This window comes from Siphateles boraxobius, unplaced genomic scaffold, assembly GCF_051911475.1.
Source record: "Siphateles boraxobius isolate OS27281-9 unplaced genomic scaffold, OSU_SipBor_1 29, whole genome shotgun sequence".
In the NCBI taxonomy this organism is placed as follows: Eukaryota; Metazoa; Chordata; class Actinopteri; order Cypriniformes; family Leuciscidae; genus Siphateles; species Siphateles boraxobius.
This window is the reverse complement of record NW_027508908.1, coordinates 5,608,120-5,629,797: the sequence shown is the minus strand read 5'-3', so window position 1 is coordinate 5,629,797 and position 21,678 is coordinate 5,608,120. Positions and strand designations below refer to the sequence as shown.

Here is a 21,678-nt window from a genome sequence, read left to right as displayed (position 1 = left end):
CTCCCCCTCTACCCTTCTCCCTCTCATTCTCTCCCTCTCTCTTTTCCATCCCTGTCTCTCTGGCTCTGCCGCCCACACTGGGCTCATCATTGATGCGTTTAGCAGCACCGCTGAGCAAGAGACGCAGGCCATCGATTGGCTGCGTAATCGACATGGATTTTTGCCCAAAGTGGTGAAAAATATGCCATGGCTATAGCCAAGCAATTTCTCCAGGCTTCTCCAGCCAGGAAGGAAAAAGACCCCAGCAGCTCTATAATTGATATGGAGATCAATTTTCCTGCTTTGGACTGTACAGTCTTGCACTGACCGGCCCAGTCAACCGTGCGGCTTGTGGCTTCTGTCATGATGGAGGGCAGATGAAATGGTGGGAAGAGGATGAGGAGAGATGGAGGAGAGGTGAGAAAAATATCCTTGTGACAATGTGGACTATATATGCTGCTGTGTTCGTGCTCCAGAGGGTTGGATGATGAGGGACCAGTTTTTACTATCATATAGTAAAATGACAACCGACATTTATGCTAATGCTGGCAACACTCTTCGTCTGTCCCTGGTGTTCATACCTATTTTTTCCCTCCTCTGCCTTCTTAATAACTTCACCATCTGTCTCCGAGACTGCAGAATCATTCAGGTCCAGTTTCAGGAAAAAACAAACCTTGTCCTGACTGTCTGCGTCTTGCCCATTAAGACCAGAGGCCCTCCACTACAAGCCAGACATGCTGCATTGGCTGCCATCTTGGCTCAAGTCATGGCCACTCCACCTGGAGCCATTTTGGCTCCAGTTCCTGTAGTAAGACCAGCACATCTAAACATAAGCGCTCAAATCCAAAGGTCCAGGGTATTGCTACTCTGTGCTTTGCACCGATTGGCAGAGGGCCTGCATCATGGGCCAGTGACATCAGGCGATTGGAGGTGGAAAGCCGTCTTGGCTCCCGTCTTGGTGGTTAAACCTATGACTATTTTAGAACCTGTTTTGGAAACAACCAATGCTCATTCGGATTTTGCTGTTGAACAGCACAAAACGCATAGTGATTGTTTACCCTTTAGATCCCCAATGTGTGTTTATTTGTATGTGTGTGGGTAAGAGCAGACTCATTTCCAAAATAAAAGACAGAGTGAGGTTTCCTAGAAGGAAGAGAAATAAACTAGTTTAGGCATGGTGAGGGAGAGTAAATGCGAGAAAGAGAGAGATCACTTAACTTCTAAGCAGATCGCCTGCCTGGATCGCCGGGTGAAAAGCGTTGTTGCCATGGTGTCACTGGTTGCACATATCCACGGACAGTGTGTAATCATCAGCGATATGCCAACACCTCTACCTTCCCTACCCCCTGCATCTCTTCCTCCTCCTCTCTCTATTCTTCTCTGAATGTATCGTATATTCCTCTCTACCTTCCTTCCTAGATAGACAACATGAAATTAAAACTCTATCTGCCTTCTTAAAGTCCCCCTCTGATAAAATTAAGCTTTTAATGTTTATGTCTATGTAGTGATTTAAATATGAATTTTCACATGGTTTGTCTTAAAGCATACGTCAACACCATTTGTATTTTGTATGAGTATTTTCTCCTTAAAACTGCAGTGAACAAAGGACAGTCTCAAAAACGCAATTTGAAATCGCTGGTGTTTCTGACGTCACAAACTATCTTGTAACCAATCACGTCAAAGTGTGATTGTCAACCAGTGGATCTCTGAGCTGGTGCTCAGAGTGGAGTGGATTGGAGGCGGGGCTAATTTACATATTCATGTACATATTACATAATTTACACATTGGCATCCGTGATAGTGAATCGCTTTCCATCTTTAAATCTCAGCTTAAGACACATCTTTTTAAACTGGCTTATTCCTTGGGATCTTTCCTTCTCAATTGTTTCTAGTTTGTTTTTGTACTCTGATTTTATATGAAGTAACTATAGTTGTAACTTTTCATATTTATTGCTTGGGATTTATTGATGTTTAATCATGTTTTGTAAGGTGACCTTGAGTGTCCAGAAGGCGCCTATATAAATAAAATGTATTATTATTATTATTATTATATTCATAGAACCACATATACTAAATGAGGCAAGGGTGTAGAGTTACATTCAAGCTATTTTAAGGTATGAAGAAATTTGTTTTCAAGTAAAAAAACTTTTAAATATGTAATTTTGGTGATATGCTAAATAAATAGGAGTTTTAAGGGATCAAATTATTGACTACAGGGGGACTTTAATCAATGTTCCTCGCATTCTTGTGCATACTTCTTCAGCCATTACCTTTATTCAAACTCTCAATCTTTCATAATCAAGGTTCTCCACCACCAAAATGCCTTTTGTTTTGGAGGGTGGATAGAATTAGCCAATAACGTTATAGCCTTCTTTTAACTTCATTGGATAAAATCAAATCCCGCCCTACAAAATATTAGATTTGATTTAGAATTACATCACATTATGATTTGCTAAAGTAAATTAATTTAGCAGTAAAGTATGAGAGGCCATGTTATGATAATTACTATCACGATTACGATTTTTAAAAATGTTTTCGAAAGCTCACAAAAGCTGTAATTTATTTGATCAAAAATACAGTAAAAAAAAGTAATATTGTGAAATATGAAATGAATAGAAAGTTCAAAACAACAGCATTTATTTTAAAACAGAACTATTTTATTAAATTATAAATGTCTTTGCTGTTACTTTTGATCAATTTAATGCATCCAAAATTAACAAAAAAGTTTACCTCTTCCAAAAAACCCCCCAAAAAACCCAATCCATATTGAACAAAATAAGCCATCTTGAATGTTGTATTGACCAACCTGCATTTAACATCGAAACTATTTCAATAATTTTTAATTATCGTCATCTATGATCGCAATCATTTTATGTTTCCCTTTAAATCTCTCCCCCTATTTTTTCTTCTGTACATCTCTTATTGCCTCCTCCTCTTCCTCCCCCCTCTTTGGCAGGATCCTCAACATCAGAGAGGGGCTCATCATCTTCTCAACAGATACTTGATTACAATCATCAGATTGCTTTAGAAGTATCAAACATTCATTGGTACATAATACATTAGAGTAAACAGAGGGACAGAGACTTGAATGATAAAAGGCTCCTCTCAAACAGAGGGTTTGTGTTATTGTAATAGAACAATATCCTTCTATAATCGTCACAGATTCAAGCTCAGCTTGTGGTTTTGTGTTTGGGGCTTGTGTTGACATACTCAAGTGCTTATGTCAAGGGTTTTTAGGGCTGATGCCATAAATGAACATTTGTTCGTTTAGCTCGATGACTTTCAAACTTTAGTTTTGCGCTAACATTGTTTACATTGCTAACATTAGCATTTAGCAGTTTGTAATCTCAGCCTCAGATGTTCCTTGACTGTCTGTTTTTTTATTACAAGGAAAAGAGGCAAGAGATGTAATCCCCAAGATCTAATCTGATTGGCTGGCTGGCCGTATGAAACTTTCAGAGGTAAAAAATACATAAATAAATAACACAGGTTTATCATTTTTACAAGGAGCCAGGTTGCTAGGTTTGTTAGCATCTTAGCATCAAGTAAACTAGATCAGGCTGAGTCAAGTGTGTGGAATAATCAGGATTTTTTCTTTTTTGATGCACAGAAATTCTCTTTCTGACTCAGTGGGCGGTTCTTGGCCAGAACTCGCTGAAAACTGAAGCAGACTTTTGCCAGTAGCAAGAAGCCTGGCTACCTACAACTATCAGGTCTGTGACTGGAAAGGTTTTCTGGGTTTTTGTGGATTTTAGTGTCTCAACATTGTACTATACCCAAAAAGGATTGCCTTTAAACAGTTTAAAATTCTTCTCTGTAGATCAAAATGATCCAGTATTGCACTGTATTGGTGAGTCATTGTACATTTACAAAGGATCTCAGCCAGTTCTACTTCAAAATAAAAACATTTGCAGCTTCTTGTAGTTCATTTTAGTAGGATTCAGGGATTTATGGAGCTTCCCAGAACAGACGTTGTGAATGAAAAATTTTCAGTTGCGTTCACTGGCTAAAATCTTGAAGTGCAATTTCTGGCGTGTTCTTCAGTAAAGCAAAAACACTGAAGGTCCCTGATAGTGTTTGGAGAGGTCATTATGTATCAGCAGAAACATATACATAGTTTAATAAAGTGAATGAAATTAACTCATAACTTGGCAACTAACTGCCATGCTGTACAGAAGAATACACACTGAGTGGCTTGTGAACATTGGTTTCGTTTACGTCGTTTCGGTTCAACCTGTGTGTCGGTCTTCTATCTTAAAGCGGCATTTTTACTTGCCGTGCTCAGCCACCATGCTTCTCCGGCGGTGACAGAAATCCAATTTCAGCACGTCCCTAGGAAAGAATCTCTCCGGCTGACGAGAACGATCGGAAGAGCTGGAGGGGTGGTCTCCATTTCCCCCTCGTCATCATCTTCCTCCTCCTTCCTTGTCCCTCGATTTCAGAGTTCACATTTTTCCAGAAAAGTATAGTTGCTGTACTTTTTGTAAGGCTGCTTATGAGAGAAATACATTTTGAAGGGTTGAATAGTTTGTTATTTTACATATTATCCGATTTCAGTACTGTATTCAATGTGAATGAGATTTAGAATTTAAGGTTTAGGTACAGTCCAATTATGAATTTCCATGATAATTCAGACAAAGCCAAATGATAATTGAATCAGATTGGGAATATAATCAGTGTTATTTTAGTATTAATTATATTTTATTATTGCTTTTAGTTTTCATTAATGTGAACGCCAATGAAGTAAGGATAGTCTTTTCAGCGATGTTGCCGCAGCACCATGTGTTTTGCAGAAGGTCCCGAATCAACACGCATATTCGCTCACACCCTCTGATTAGTCACAGTAGCAGGGAAACGACACTGCCAGCCGTACGATTATTTATTTATCTTTTCCATAATTTTGCTGCTCTGCTGGGGGAGTCTTCCACTTCCTCTGGTATTTTAGAAAGCATCACAGTTCCTCTCCTCTCTCTTCAGTGCACAAAGAAATGCCGCACATTCGATACGCTTTGGATCTTAGAAATTTGATTCTGAGAGAGCGAAAGAGAGAGATGGGGGAGGGGGTAGATAGGAGGAGTGAATGAAAGAGAGAGAGAGAGTAAAAAAGATAAAAATGTAAATTTTCATCTTTAAGTCTGTCGATTTTTGTTATATTTGTGTGTGTGGGTTGAGGATGGGGTGAGACTTTGCAGAAGAGATGCTGTCTGTCTCTCTCTCTCTCTCTCTCTCTCTCTCTCTCTCTCTCTCTCTCTCTCTCTGTGTGTGTGTCTTTTTCTCCCTTTGCGGTGCTCTGATGACAGAGGTGACTCATCAGGGGGGCACACTGCTCACATCTACAGACAGAGAGAAAGAAGAAAGAAGGGATGGGGAGGGGAGTGAGAGAGAGAGAAATATGGGGATGATATAGAGAGAAGCCGAGAGAGTGATGAATTCAGAGCAGTCTTGCTTGACTGCTAGCGTTTATTGGCCCATGGAAGCTTCGGGAAAGATGCTAATGACACTTCTCCTGTGAATGAGAGACACCGTGTGTGTGTGTGTGTGTGTGTGTCTGTGTGTGTGTCGGTTGTGATTGCAATCCAACCCCCTTGATTTTAAACACTTTGCTCCTGTAAATACACTTATGATCAGGGAGCCAGGCTCAGGAGTAAATAGAACAAATATAAAAAATCGGAAAGCGTTCGTCTTTCTGCACTTCGTAAATACAATCATTCATTTACTTTTTTTTGCATTTGATAGATGCTTTCATCCATGGGGACTTACATTGAATTCAAGGTAGATATTTTAGCTGTTCTTGCACGGCCTGGGAATCGAACCCATGACCTTGGTCTTTCTATAGCATCATAAGCTACTGTTTGAGCTGAAGAAACCCAACCATTTGTCAGGCTCTGTCCAAAAACTAGTGAGATGCATTTTAAGGAGTCATAGGCATGCTTCCAAAACAAACGCTGTTTTAAAGTTAGGTATATTATAATGAACTCATTCATTTTCAGCCCATAGGGATGCCCACCTGGAGGGCAATACAAGGTTTCCTCCGCTACCCGGCAGTTATTTTTGCCAGGTTTGTATCAACGTACTTAGAAAATGATATTAAAACACCAAATTCACTATGCTATTGACGCATACTATATACAGGCAAGCAGAACAACATTCAATTTAGCGTAGGCGATCGGTGCATTCATATTCTAAGCTCATCTGCTTGCCTGTATATTGTATGCATCATCAATAAGGTGTATATTGAATTTGATCTTTTAATATCAGTTAATTTAATAATATTATCTTTATATATCCATGGCTTGAAACAGATGGAAGAGTTTGATTGACAGTTCTATGGATGTTTTGCCTCACACATCTATGTGCCAGTCACATGACTGAAAACTATGAATTGCAAAGAGCTTAGTAAAAAATTACATCCAAGAACGTGGACAAAGTGATCGTCATGTAAATGCTTTAGGCAAACTGAAATAGTTACTGCCCAATTTTTCGATATCCATTTTTTTTAAATTGATTTGTGTGAATGTTTGTGCGTAGAGTTTTACAATATTAATTCTGTGGTCGTACTAGTCTCTGGTCCATTATCATCCATAATAATAAGCTCACACAGAAATCAAACCAAGCAACTTTCTGTTGGTCAAAGTGGGGAATACACACGACCAACTTGGACACAAACAAAAAGTGTGTGGGGAAACTTTTTGTCCTTAACCGAAACTCCCAACCGTATGGATTCCTATAGACATATCTGGATTTCGCTGTGAAATTTCATTGAGAATGGTAAATGTGACTACCTTTTGCTTAGCAACAAACTTGGTTTGTAAAGAGGTTTCTACCTTTGTAGACCTAAATTGGCACTCTTGATTTGATTTGAGTTTCATTTAAGAGCCTGTATATGCCCCTCTTTAAAGGAATAGTTCAGCCAAAAAAGAAATTCTTGTCATGACTTACTCATCATCATATTGTTACAAACCCGTATGACTTTACTACTTCCATGGAACACAAAAATATTTGTGTTGTTCGTTCTTCCAGTATAGAAATGCTATGTTGACCAGTCAACATAGAAGTAGTTCTTATGACTCAAACAGACCACTATTTTTCAATCTGCAAAATTTTCAGAAGTTCAAATTAGATTCGTGAGCTACGGCAAAAGGAATGAATATCGATCGTATGGCCATGATACAGTGTATGAATCGTACAGAATACCGTCATAGTGCTTTTCTCCTATACTTCTCTTTTTATACTCAGTGGATGAAAGACTTGAGGTGAACTATTCCTTAAACCTGCTCTCCATGATGGTACATCATAATGACATCATAACTTATGCATGCCGTTCTTAGTTCTGATTCGCCCTGATCATTTGCCTTCTAGTGAACTCATTCACAATATGTTTCTAGATTAAAACCCAATCCACATCCAGCCATCGTCTTGTTGAATATTCAGGCAAACAGTCAAGGAGAATAGATTTCTTCTCAATATAGCATTTGCAGACAAATACCTTTAGGACTTGTCTCCCATGGCAACAGTGGTATTATCTCCTGTGTATGTGTGTGTGTGTGTGTGTGTGTGTGTGTGTGTGTGTGTGTGTGTGTGTGTGTGTGTGTGTGTGTGTGTGTGTGTGAAAAACGTCTTGGCTAGGCATTATACTCCGTCCAGGTCTTTAGAACTGCCATTCACCGGGTTCTTATTTTTCAGGCCAATTATACCTGCAACACCAGTCGACGAGAAAACTTATGTGTGTATGTGGGTGGGTGATTCTTGATTATGCCAAGCTGTACACTGTATATCCTGTGCATCAGATGGAAAGCATGTGAGCAGTGTACATTAAGCACCGTTTGGAAACGTCTGTATTTGTCCACGGTTTGTATAGTGCGAGTACTCGTTGGCAGATTCACTATGAAGCGGTGTTACTGTAGTATGTGTGAGTGTTTGTGCCGTGATGCATGGCAGCAATGCTTATGCTCAGTCTAGCACGTCACACCAGCATCTGTGCAGCTGTACTGGTGACTGCTCCTCTGAGAGACCACAGACAACACATACACAACTCCGTTCTGATTTCTACAGCTTATTCTTACACTTATTGGGCAGCAAATAAACTCGGAGTAAAGATGTACCCGGGGGCGTTTTCTCCGAGGAGGCAAATGACAGTACAACAATAGAGCAAAGCGAATATTACGAAATATGAGCTTGAACAATGTCATATTTCAAAAGTAGCACCAAACTGAAACACTTGCAGGTAAAGTTTCAGAGGGAGAGTGCGCCTTTTACCTCCCTTGAGCTTTGTTGCAGTCTCATTAAAGATTTCCCCAAAAATTACAATTATGTCATCATTTATTCAACATCCTGTTGTTCCAAACCTGTATGACTTCTGTGGAACACAAAAGAAGATATTTTGAAAAATGTCTTAAGGCCTCGACCAAAGAGACGAACTGGTGGGACATAATTTCGAACAAAATCAAGCCAAAAGACAGTTCGTTCGGAGTTTGTTTTGGGAGTTCAAAACTGCTTGCCAAAGCAAACTTTCCGGGGAAAATGTTTGCTCCGGCTGGTAAACGGCTTTAAACTACCATTGGCCCGTGGCGATTATGTAATAGGTAGGTGTGCTCTGAGGCTTTCCTTTGACATGGAAATTTTGTCCAGTTTTTTTCTCTTCAGTCCGTCGAGGTCAGATGCGAGGTAAAACATGAACACACTGGAGAGCTGCTTTATAGTAAAAACAGTATATCACTGCACAGGTATTTCGAAGTGAAGAATTTAAAAAAAAAGAACTTTGCTGTTAGTAAATCCCATTTAGTGTTTTTTTTTCTTCCAATGGGGTTTAATGTTGTTTTTTGGACCCCATGGACTTTCATTGTATGGAAAAAAAAAGTTCTTCAAAATATTTTCCTTTGTGTTCAACCAAAGAATGAAAGTCATACAGGTTTGGAGGATGTCTTAATCTGTCTGTCCAAGTATACATTGTACATACATACATACATACATACATACATAAATCACCTGTCTTTCCTAGCAAGTGCACAACTCTGAGGCCAGTTTTTATTCTTTAGTGGTTTGTTAATCTGACTTCAGAAAAATTGGACAGTAACTATTTCAGTTTGCCGAAAGCATTTACTTGGCATTATAAAAAGATGAATTATTGCTTTATTCCAACGAAATCAAACTTTTAATGTGCATATAAATGCACTTATCGAGACCCTAAAACATGCTGTGAATACAAGGGGTGTAATGGCATTACATGTAATGGTAAAATACATTTTAAAAGTCCTCCACACGCCATTGGGATGTTTATATGTTTAATTTAGAGGGACATAAATAATCATAATCGCACAGGAACAGTCTTTCCATCCTTTAAAGACAAACAGCTTCAGGGTTTCAGAGAGAGAGAGAGAGAGAGAGAGAGAGAGAGAGAGAGAGAGAGAGAGAGAGAGAGAGAGATAAAAGGTCATTGAATGGCATTTCAGCATAGGGCTCAGCCAGAGCTCAAGCACCTTAAGGCTCTCTGTTTTATCTGATGGAGATTAGCAATGTGTGTGGTGTCCTTTTTCTTCAATCAGCATTTGTGAAAATGCTTAGAAGAAATTGTGTATTTGTGTGTCTAAAGCCCCTTTCACACAGCGTGTTGATCCCGGGAAATGGCCGTAAAATTGCTAGAGTGCCTTCTGTGTGAATGCAAACATGTCCCGGGATTGATGCCGGGATCGATGCCGGGATGGGGATCTAGTAACATTCCCGGGATCAATCCTGGAATACGCCTTGTGTGAACAAAAGCCAGGACCAATGCCGTAAGGTGTGTGTCATAGTGATGACTCACGTGCCATCGCAATGACGTAGTTATCGTGCGACTCTGTTGCTCTTAGAAAAAAGTTTATGTTCATCATCAACAAAGAATGAAAGAAAATTGTCGGCAAACTGGAATGAAGCAAAGACCAGGGAGCTCCTAACTATCCGTGCAGAAGCTGAGATCGTTCGCCAGCTTTGTGGAACAGTACGACGCGTATGTTACACGCCACATCCTGACGTCACGTATCTTTACGGGATGTGTATGAATTCACTCACAGATGCCGGAAAATCACTGGCAGTGTGAATGAACCAAAATCAAAAGAAAAATCTAATCCCGGGACACATTATCTGTGTATTTTCCGGAATCTCTATGGCCGTTTCTCAAAACCAAGAATGCAAAGAACGGACTTGTGTTCTTGGGGAGAACGCTCTTGCTAGTTGTTCTTGGAAGAATAAACTTACAAGGTGACGAGCACACAGAACGCTGCTGACAGTTTGAGGCGATGTGTTCTTGCTGGTATTGCGCAATACCCCCGCACAGCGCCGTCTTCAGTACGCAAACATAACAAGAATTATTGATGATAACAGCCAGGTTTTTAGCATTACTGGCCTGTTGGCTCACTAGCTACACCCGCGTGCGCTTATGGAGATTCTTCACTACCGAAAACGTTTGAGCATATTTTCGATTCGCCATAAATTTTCGTAAAAATGGCAATATTTGAAATCTACACAGTAGATTTCTCGCATCAAATGCTCTCAGAAGTGAATTTAGTGATGAAATAGCATACGAAATTGTAGAAAAACGACTTACTGTTGTTCTGCCTTTCTGCTCACCGCTCCTTCCTTGAATGCCGAAATGAATGCTGGGATATTTCTGCCGTCAAGTTCACACAAGTTACCAACCGATCCATCCTCGGTAAAATGGGCGTGTCAAGAACACTTCCGGGATTTTTAACCGTTCTTGCCAAAATGCAAACTTGTGTATTGAGACAGTACTTGGGCAGCGACTGATGACGTTTCACAAGTCCACAAGAACACAAGTACAGACAAGAACGCATATTGAGAAACGCCCTATGTGAAAGGGGCTTGAGAGAGACAGAATGATAAAAAGAAAGAGAGATTCAGAAGGGGAATATATAGTGCTGTGTGTTGATTTTGTTTAGGCAGAGATGAGGAAAATGTTTCCAGCAATGGCTGTTGAGGATTTTATTGTGTATTTGTGTTTTTTTATACCGGTAAGTGTAAATTTTTTGTCATTGGTCTCTGTGCATGCTATAAAAAAGAATTGTCATTTTTTGCCTCTAGTATCAAACAGAATTGAAGAAACAGTGTTTGATTTCAAACAGTTTCCCCAAATACTCCCCTTGCTCTCCATTGGTCAGTTAAACAGATAGCTCCGCCCCCATCTCACCCCATTGGTTAAGCCATTGTTGCTATGTTGGGCTGTCAGGCTCTTCAAACAAACAGAGAAAGCATTAAATTACCTCATGTCTTAAAGCACATAACATTACAATAATAATGAACGTAAACAACTTAAAGAGCTCTGACCTGTACCACCTGACTGACAGTGTTGATAGTGTTGCCAGAGAAATGTATAAATCTGAGTCTGAGGATGTGAACGGCTCTGGGTAGAACGTCACAGGTTGCCATCTTGTAAACATGGTTACAACATGGCGTGAACACCGCTTAAGCTTGTTGTTTTGGTTCATAAGAAACTATAAAAGGCGGCTGCCTTATTAAACGCACTGACGACGTGTGATCTCTGCGCGAACAGGGTGCACGGAGATATGGAAATGCATATGTTGACAGGCTGGTAGGCCATCGAATGCAGTAATTGGATGAAAATTTTGTGGTCATTTGATGTACATGTTTTAATATTTAGACCACTTCTATTAGCTATTGATTGCTATCAGGATGTGAAGAGAGTTTCAACTAGAATAACAAAAAAATTTTGAAAAAAATGGCCTACCCTAACTTTAAGTAAATGAACTTGACTCTACAAACTTTTTTTTACACAGTATATGTGGAAAATCTGCAGGAATCTGTGACATTTTGCAGGAAATTAGATAAATATGTTAAATCAGTGCTTTAAGTGGGCCGGTACGCACCGGTACTCAGTACCGCCACTTCCAAATATTGCTCTTGAGCGTACCGCCACCTCTCCGTGAGCCCAGAACGTGCTTTTAGCGTACCGGTACGCTCATTTGCACATCTGTTTTAATCCTTTGGCTGCGCTGTCGCTTTTCAGAGCGCCCTTCACAATGCACGCTTCCTAATTCGTCCCACGGAGAGCAGAGACTACATTACCCATACACACTTGAGTTTAAGAGCATGCGTCGCTTTTGCCGCTGTCAGTTGCTACGTTTACATGGACACAATCAGAAGGAAATCAATACGATTGATGAATCCGAACAAGGTGTTTACATGAATGATAAATAAAGTAATCGGGTTGATGTGCGCGTTTATGTCACAAGTTTCAAATCGGATCTGATTTTTTGACATGCGCAAATTGCACGAATATACAGAGTTTCCCGCTGTTCGCGCATAAATATTCTCCTCTATTGGTTCTTTATTTGTTTTAAACAGCAGACGTAATATTAATTCGTCTCTGGTCATAATTTAGAGCATATTAACCGTTTTGCCGTGCTGATCACGCAGTAAAAACGCCCCTCCCCGCGGCCAAAACCAGACGTCTGTGGTGGATGAGAATCCACAACAAGGACTGGTGGGACGTTGTCCTGCTTCACTTCACATACGCGCGAGTAAAATGAGAATTTTAGAATGACGGGAAACTTATTAATATGACACTTTTTGTATGTCTCTCTTATCTGACACACTCAGTTCAGATCAAGGAGTCTCTCCTAACGAGCTGGTGATCTGAATCTGGTGTGATAAATAAGGAGACATAAAAAATGTGCAGAGCAGTGGGTCCCGAGGACTGGAGTTGAGAACCACTGGATTAGCCAAAATGTTTCGTAAATGAACACACAGAATATGTAAAACTTTGTGAATGACACAAAGTATGTGGAAATCTGCAGTGCTTTTTGCAGAGTTCTGCGGTTGCAGGTTTGTGTGGACCTGCCAGTGTCTACATTTAGTTGATAATGAGACATAGGGTATAAATAAAGGCCTCATGCCTAGTTCAGCTTTACACCCTTCTCCTTTCTCTCTCCATGTACACACACACACACACACATACAGTATGTCTGGTTCGCTATGTTTGTGGGGACTCTCCATAGGCATAATGGTTTTTATACTGTACAAACTGTATATTCTATCCCCTTACACTAATCCTACCCATCACAAAAAACTTTATGCATTTTTACATTTTCAAAATTCAAAGTTTAGAATATTTATTAAACCATTTCCCTCGTGGGGACTGATGGCTGGTCCACACAATGTAGGTGATCTCAGGTTTTACTATCCTTGTGGGGACATTTGGTAAACACGGACACGCACGCACGCACGCACGCACGCACACAGACACACACACACCCACCTTGGTTTGGATAAATAAAGGAAGACAAAGCATTTTTGAGAGCAGCTCAGTGCAGTATGGCAGTGCAATCAATATCGCTTCCACAGTAGCTAAAAAGCCCTCAGTTGTCTCCTTCTGTATTGGAGAATCAGCAGCCGTCATCAAAGACCGCCGCTTGTTCATTCCCTCTCTCTCTCTCTTGCTCTCTTCAGCATTCCTCTCTCTTGATTTCTTCTGCTCAGTCACTCTCTCAAGAAAACGGAAAAGTAAATAATTTTTCCTCTGGAGTCGTTTAAACTCTGCAGGCTGTTGTGGCACTGTCTGTTTTCCTCTATGCTAACCGAGAATAGTAAAAGTTGAGCTTTTTAATTATGTCATTATCAAGCATGTTTGAGCTTCCATTTAAGATGTTTGATGGGCTTTGTGCTTGATCAATATTTATATATGGATAAAAAGCTTAATTAAACCTGTTTATAATATAAAGTGATCATGTGACTTGGATTCAATGGCTCGATTCATATGGATGTTTTGGTTACACTTTTTGGTAACACTTTATTTTACAGTGTCCTTGTTACATATATGTACTTACCATAGTATTAACTGTAAATTAGGTATAATTACATGCAATTAACCCTATAGTAAGTACATTTAGTTGCTTAATATTACTCAGTAGTTCAATATAAAATTACATTGTAACAACGACACCTTAAAATAAAGTGTAACACACTTTTTTTAAGGTGTCAGTATTACAGTGTAATTATACATTTAAGTACTGAGTAATAATAATTAATTACATATAAGTGCCATAGGGTTAGGATAGGGGTTTGGTTTAAGGTTAATTGCATGTAATTATGCATAATTTTTAGTTATTAATACAGTAACTACATGTAACATGTAACAATTACACTAAAATAAAGTGTTACCGATTTTTTTGAAACTTTTTGAAGTTTCAATGGAGAGACCGAAATCTTTCAGGTTTCATTAAAAATATCTTAATTTGTGTTGATGAATGAATGTCCTCTGTGTTTGGAAAGACATGAGGGTGAGTAAATGATGACAGAAATTACCTTTTTGGGTGAACTAACCCTATAAATCATAACTATTGACTGTCATAAGAAAAGATATCTGAACTACTTACGACCTCATTGTGCATACAGATGTCTGAACGCTGACCTGTGCGTGTGGGTTAGGAATTTTCTTCCTTACATACGGTAATCGGTAGAATCACACTCAGCAGTTAATCATGCAAACATCATTAATAGAGACGGCTTTTCCTGTGAGGTATTGATTTGTGCCTTCCGGATAATGAAAAACAGCAAGCGTGTGCTGATCATGCTAATCTGGGCAGTAGACCACAGCCCATGCAGCCCCCCCCCCCCAGTTTAAAGGCCAGTCAATCTGCTCGAGTCAGTGCTGAGAGGTCGCCAGTAACTAAAGTTCACCATAAAAATTATGTCACTGTTTACTAACCCTCATGTCATTCAAAATCTATGATTTTTTTCCATTGAAGCAGTGACTTTCAAGCTAAGAAAACAAGAAAAGCATAATAAAAGTAATATATTTGAAGGCTTCTGAAGTCATACGATGACTTTATGTGAGGAACATGCCGAAACATCTTCCTCTTTGACGTCGCTCTCACAAGTCATGCTGCATTCACTTGACACGCAAGAACCAATGGCATTATGATGACATTTTAAGACAAATTGAGTCAGTCAATGTTTTGAAATGAGAGCTTAAACTTTTTCCTTTTGTGTTCCATGACATGAGTAAATGATGACAAAAAAAGTGCCTTAAATTGCCTTAAAATTATTAAGTAAATAAGCTTCATGCGTAATTGAAAAAAATAAGTTATTTTTTAAAAAGATTTCAATTACGCAAATTCAATTCCTCACTTTTTTTAAGTTAAGTCAACTGATCACTTTTTACAGTGTTCCCAAAGAACCTTTCAGCAAACATTTCTCAAACTAACCTTTTCTTTTAGTGTGAAGAACATTTTAATAATCTAAAGAACCCCTTTCCACTGTAAAGAACCTTGTTGGATGTTAAAGGTTCTTAATGGAACCATAGATGCCAATACATAACCTTTACGTTAAGAGTGTAGCCACTTGAATCTGTGCCTTGTAATGTTTATTGAACAATTATTGAAACATGTAAAAGAGTAACAGTTGAGAGGAGGAAAATGTATTTTGTACATGGTTCCAAGAAAAACAGTGATTTATAGAGGTCCATTTAGTGATTCTGTCTGTAAAATGAATCCTCATTCGATGTTAGTGAAAGTACGTCTGTACACGTGGCTGCTTACAAGTGAAACCGCGGTTTTCATGCATAAAAACTCCACATTTTCAAGTGATTCAAAATTACAACACCCAGTCAGTTCAAAGGTGTCATATTTGCATTGCATGAAACGCCCGTCCCCACCGCTGTCCCTGAGGACTCAAACGGCTGCGTCCAAACCAGACAGAGACTGCTTCGTGTCCACTGGCCAATCGGATGCCCCGGTGGAAAGCGTCACCATGACAACGATGGCTGCCCATCCCAGATGGGCTCCATGTTGCAGACACAAAAAGAAGGAGAGGAAGAAAAAACAAGAAGAGAAAGGGAGAGGGGCCAGCTACTGACTTTTGTTTGTTTAATCAAGCAAACTGCATGAAAACAATGAAACATGGAAACTGAATGAAATGAAAGTTGTCCTCTTTTGCGTATCTGTATTTAGAATTACTAACACTTAACAATAAGATCTCATTTGTTAATGTATTAACTAACATGAACTAACAATGAGCAATGCATTTTACAGTATTTACATTTACAGTATTTATTCATCTTTGTTAATGTAATGAAAATACCTTTGTTCATTGATTGTCCATGTTAGTTCACAGTGAATTAACTAATGTTAACAAATACAACTTTTGATTGTAATAATGACTTAGTAAATGTTGAAATTAACATTAACTAAGATTAATAAATGCTGTAGAAGTATTGTTAATTCTTAGTTCATGTTAACTAATGAAACCTTATTGTAACGTGTTCCCAAATTAATCAGTGTGTTTGCATTGACTGACGCAGTCCTTGACTGTTTGCACGAGGCAATTTAAGATCACAATTTTTCAAATTAAAAACCTTTAGATTATATTTTTAAAGAGAAAATTTAGTAGCATTTCATCTTGCTAGCACATTAAAATGTATTCTCTTGGAAGAACCTTTACTCACAGAGAGAGTTACACTCCTCTTCAAAAGTTAAGTACGTTTTGTTAAAACAGCCATATGGTGAAATATTATTACAATTTAAGATAATTATTTTCTATTTTAATATACTTTAAAATTGTATTTATTCCAGTGATGCAAAGCTGAATTTTCAGCATCATTACTCCAGTTTTTAGTGTCACATGATCCTTCAGAAATCAATCTAATACGCTGATTTGCTGCTCAAGAGTCATTTCTTCTTATTATCAATGGTGAAAACAGATCTGCTGCTTAATTTTTTGTGGAATTTTTCATGATACACTTTCCCCCCCGGAATCTTTAAGCAATAGAAAGAAGTCTTTTGTAACATTAATAATGTCTTTATGGTCATTTACTAGTGTTTTTGCACAGCTGGAACGAAATATTGACCAATCAGCACGCAGGACCAATAACAGAATCTGACTGTAGAAACTGCAGGGAGACAACGAGGCCTATAAAAACATATCCATTCCTGTGGCTTTTCATGTAAATCAGACCTGGAGATTGTGAAAGTGAGAAATTAACATATTATTCATCAAATCCAGTGGCTGACTCTTATTAGCTATGAATCTAGTTAACGGTTACGATCTAATGGTGTGTGCACAATATGGCATATGCTGGTGCTGTTGTGCAGGTAGGAAACCTGGCTGATGTAACAGGGCTGAAACACAGACAGACGGAATAAAGCACAGCACAGAATCAGCTTCATTTACCTCAAACCACCTCTCTCTCTGTCCGTCTTAATCTCAGAGGCAGTGATGTGCTGTCTATTACAGAGGCTCAGTGCCTGGTTAGTATTCTGAGTACAATATCAACATTCAGATTGAAGTGTGTGTGTGTTTGTGAGAGATAGAGATTGAAGAAAGTAGGAATGACTGTGAGAGAGAGACCCCATACTCTAAAAGCGAATGACACCACTATACTAGACGCCGATTTGCAGCGACAAAGCGTCTGAAAGTCATTGGGTTGCAGTGAAGGCTGGCGATTTGAGGTGACACGGGCAACAACAGCCGTTGGCGAAGCGAGCAGAGTTCAACTTTATGCTAAGGCGCAACGACTATTCAACTTTGATTTATTTGTATATCGCTCTTCACAATATACGTTGTCCTAAAGCACATTTGCACTATAGTAAGCTAGCCAAAGGCAATAAGGCAAGGAAAAACTAAGATGTTTGAGTACATTCCTCGGGCTGGCACATATTTAAACAAGGCTTACATGCATGCATGCATAGATGTTAATTTCAACAGATGTAATACAGCCACATAGCATTAATTATATAGACTAATTTGTTGTTTAATTAAATATGATTCTAATGACTAATAATGAGTGTGCAGACAGTGCAGCTCATGTGATCCGCTTCACGAGCTTCACGCAGGACATTTCTTGGGTTCAAAAACAGCTGGATGGAGTGCAACATAATGTAACATTTTTCAAACTCTGACAAAAGCCGCACTCATGGTGCAAGATGCTGAAAAATCAGTAAGACGGAACTGCTAATAACTGAACTGACTTCAGCTGAACAATGACACTTTTTTTAGAGCTGCTTTACAGCTGAAATGAACTGTTTTGCTTTGAAACAATCTAAAGCGCTGTTATAAATAAAGGTAACTTGACTTGAACTGTACTCATCTTATAAAGCATTGAGAATATCACAATTGAATCAGTAATTATGGTAGAATGACCACTTATAGTAATTGATTATAAGTAGGTACATTTTTATTTATAGTACAAATTTATTTTAACCCTTAAATGCATGAATGTCTGACCAATCATTATTACATATTCGGGTCTTTAGCGACCCGGATCTATATCTAACAAGGATGGATTTCTACTTAATAAAATAAATAAAACTCTCCTCATATTAGAGTAACAATTACAGAAGAATAAAATTAAGCATGTTTTGTTACCGTTTTGAGCTTGGAAGGGTTCAGTTTGAGCGGATGTTTTATACCATCAACACTGTCCTCGTCAGAGCTCATTTCCCAGTACATTCAGCATCTGGCTCATATTCACGATCTCAAACATATTCTCAAAACTATCATTTTCAACATCTTCAAAATCAATATTTTGATCACAGACAGCTTCTTCAAAAGATCCACCATCAAGTGGCAGTGACACTTATATTTGATTGCATTCAGGACTTGCTCTGCAGTAAATCACTGAGACATTTCAAGTTTGCTGATGATACTTCCTATTCTTTTGTTTTCTGCCTGCTGTAACTATGAGTGAAACATCCCTTCATCATTGTGTATCAGACATTGCCAGCTTATGGAGTTATTTTGAACTTCATATTCATCAAAGAATCCAATAAATAGAAACAAATGTGTCATGGTTTCCAGAAACATAAGCAGCACAACTGTTTTCAACATTGATAATAATAAGAAATGTTTCTTGAGCTTCAAATCATCATATTAGATTGATTTCTGAAGGTTCATGTGACACTGAAGACTGGAGTAATGATGCTGAAAATTCAGCTTTACATACTTAATAAATTACATTTTACAATACATTTAAATAGAAAAGAGTTATTTAAAATTGTAATAATATTTCACAATATTGGTGTTTTTGCAGTATTTTTGATCTAATTTATAATTTAATCACGCTTGCGACTAGTTATTTCCAGAACTACTGTTGCAGTCTATACTGAAGACATTCAACTCTCTTGGTTACAGCATGATCATTCTAGCCGTTTGCTGTTCGCTTAGACGCAGTGTAAGCGAGAGAGATGGCAATATTATTCAGCATATCAATTCCCCTCCATCCATTCAGAGAAAAAAAGATCCCTCTCTTTCTCTGTCGATGCTTATCCCGCTAAATGAGCTCAAGAAAGAGCAAGAAAAACTGTTATCTCTCTCACACACATGCCTTCTTACTCTCCTCAATTCTAATAACCCCATCTTGAAAAACAGGAGGAGGAATTTATCCATCCCTCTGCTGTTGCGTGTGTGTGGCTAATGTGTTAAGAGTGTTGCTGCGTATTAATTTTGATCATTCCAAAACCTCCATCACTGGTGTTCCTCATTTCTAGTCAGGTCTGTTTCATTACTGAGGGAAATAATCGCATGCCTGAACAATAAAATGAGAGAAAGTGAACATCAGTGTGTTTTCCAGTGCGGTCATTAGTTCTGATTAAACCTGAAAGCTGCATATTTGTATTGAGCTGATGGTGTTTATTGGCTTTGTGTGTCAGAAATTGTAATGCCAGTGCGGTTTAATGCTTCATCCAAATACAAACACCTCCCCAGGAGAGAATCGATAGTGTTTGAGCAGGGGATGTGTTTGTGTATTTATGAGTGCGTTTATAGGTATGTGTGTGTGTCTCTGGGGTGTGTGTTTGTGTGCACGCTCAGTGACGCTGTTTGTTTTAAGCATGTTTTTGCACGTTTGTGTATGTGTTTATGTGTATGTGTGTGTGTGTTTATGGAGCTGCTGTGCATGAATATAAATGGTGAGTGAGCCAGGAAGAATCTGAAGGAGGGGATGTGAGAACCTGTCTGCTGTTGTTCCCATAGCAACCCAGCCAGAGCACGGCTGAGAGAGAGAGAGAGAGAGAGAGAGAGAGAGAGAGAGAGAGAGAGAGAGAGAGAGAGAGATTAACAGAATGAAAATGATTTCTCGTGCACACTATCCGCCTAACTTAAACTGTTTTATGAATTTTTATTAAACACGTGAAATGTTTAATCTGATTTTAGAGGCTCCAGTTTGGATACATTCTAAAATAGTGAGAGTTCCCTAGAAAAAACCTATACCAAAATGTCTTTAAAATGCATGTATTTCATACTAAGTATACTACAAAGCCATTAAAATATTTACTGACATATCGCTTGAGAGTTACTGATATAAATATAATTAAACTTTATTTTGAGTGTTCATTGTACATTGCACATTTCTTAATATTACGCTTAAAATGTGTTTAATACCACTATTAGTAAGGATAGTATGATCGCTGTATAATATCAGTCTTTAAATGCAAGATATTTTAAGTGTACAATAGTTCCATTTTAGCCCAATCAAATATACTTAATATATCTTTAGTTGGACCTCAGCACTATTTCTGGATAACTAAAGTACATTAAGTACAAAATTAGTTCCAATTTAGCAGACTTTAAGTATATCAGTATACCGAAAGTACAATTGCAGGTTATTTATATTAAGTACACAATATGTAAATGTATTTTGTAGTACACATAGCATAAAATAAATGTGTTTCAAATACATTTTAGTATTATTTTTCACTATTTATTATAGTATGGGCTTTTTTTAAGTAGAGAAATCATGGCTGTGTCTAAAACAGAAGCAATTTCTTTTGTACGAAGGAATTATTTTGGTATAAAATAAATAGCGTAGTTTACGTGCATGCACTGTCTGCATTGTTTTACCACCTCAACAGCCCGAGCAGATAAAAAAAATGGAAAAGTTCTGATAACAATTTTCACAGTGCAATTGAGCATCTTCTGGGACGAAAATTAATGATTTAATTGAAATAAATAGATAAACTCAATATACATGGTGCGATATCAGTGCCGAGAATGCCTGGTTAAACTGGACTGTGGGTGTTTAGTGAATAAGTAAATCTGGTTACATACAACTATATATGAATAAAAACACACATATATAAAGTTAATAAAAATGAATAATTTACGTATTTGGATGCTGTATTGATTCTTTACACACAGGATTGTGGGATATCATAGGCAGCGAAGGATGCATCTATTGTAACTGAAGCCTGCCTATTTCCACATACTGGCAAAGGATGCAGCATTTTCAGGTTTCAGAAGCAGCCCATATTTACTGAACACCTATGATTATAAACTGATGGGGACTAGACTCTAAGCCACTGATTCATTTGTCCAGTTTTACAGGGTCATTGGTTCTGCGTAGCTCCCACTGCGGGGATTGTGGCCCATGCAGTGTACACACATGGTGACGCCATCTGATTTGATGACAGACTCGCGTGATCGGTTCTCGCAGCTGCTGCTGATTTACCACAGAGGTGTGTTGAAGCTGTCAGAGCGCGCACACACACACACACCTGCAGTGTAGTATAGTGGGAGGATAGTACGTGTGTGTTTTCAAGGGATGATGAAGGATTACAGCCACACACACACACCGTCCCTCCAACTGAGCAACTGTGACAACACACACATTTACCCACACAAATACGATCACACGAAAAGCATGTCAGGTTTACTTTAAAAAAAAAAGCTGCTTAGTATAAACAAAATCAGAAGCAA

The 21,678-nt window shown here is 38.5% G+C and overlaps 1 protein-coding gene across 3 annotated transcripts in view; it reads left to right on the top strand.

Moving 5' to 3' along the window:
* The window catches only part of bcl9 (BCL9 transcription coactivator), a 115,228-nt gene that overhangs the window by 6,303 nt on the left and 87,247 nt on the right, over window positions 1-21,678 (top strand). Inside the window, exons 1-2 of one of the 3 annotated variants that reach the window (XM_077246240.1) lie at window positions 3,370-3,440; window positions 3,590-3,692. The exons of the other annotated variants lie outside the window; for them this stretch is intronic. The gene's annotated coding sequence lies outside the window, so the exon portion shown is untranslated. Of the gene's footprint in view, window positions 1-3,369; window positions 3,441-3,589; window positions 3,693-21,678 lie in introns of those variants that run through there. 3 annotated transcript variants of the gene reach the window in all.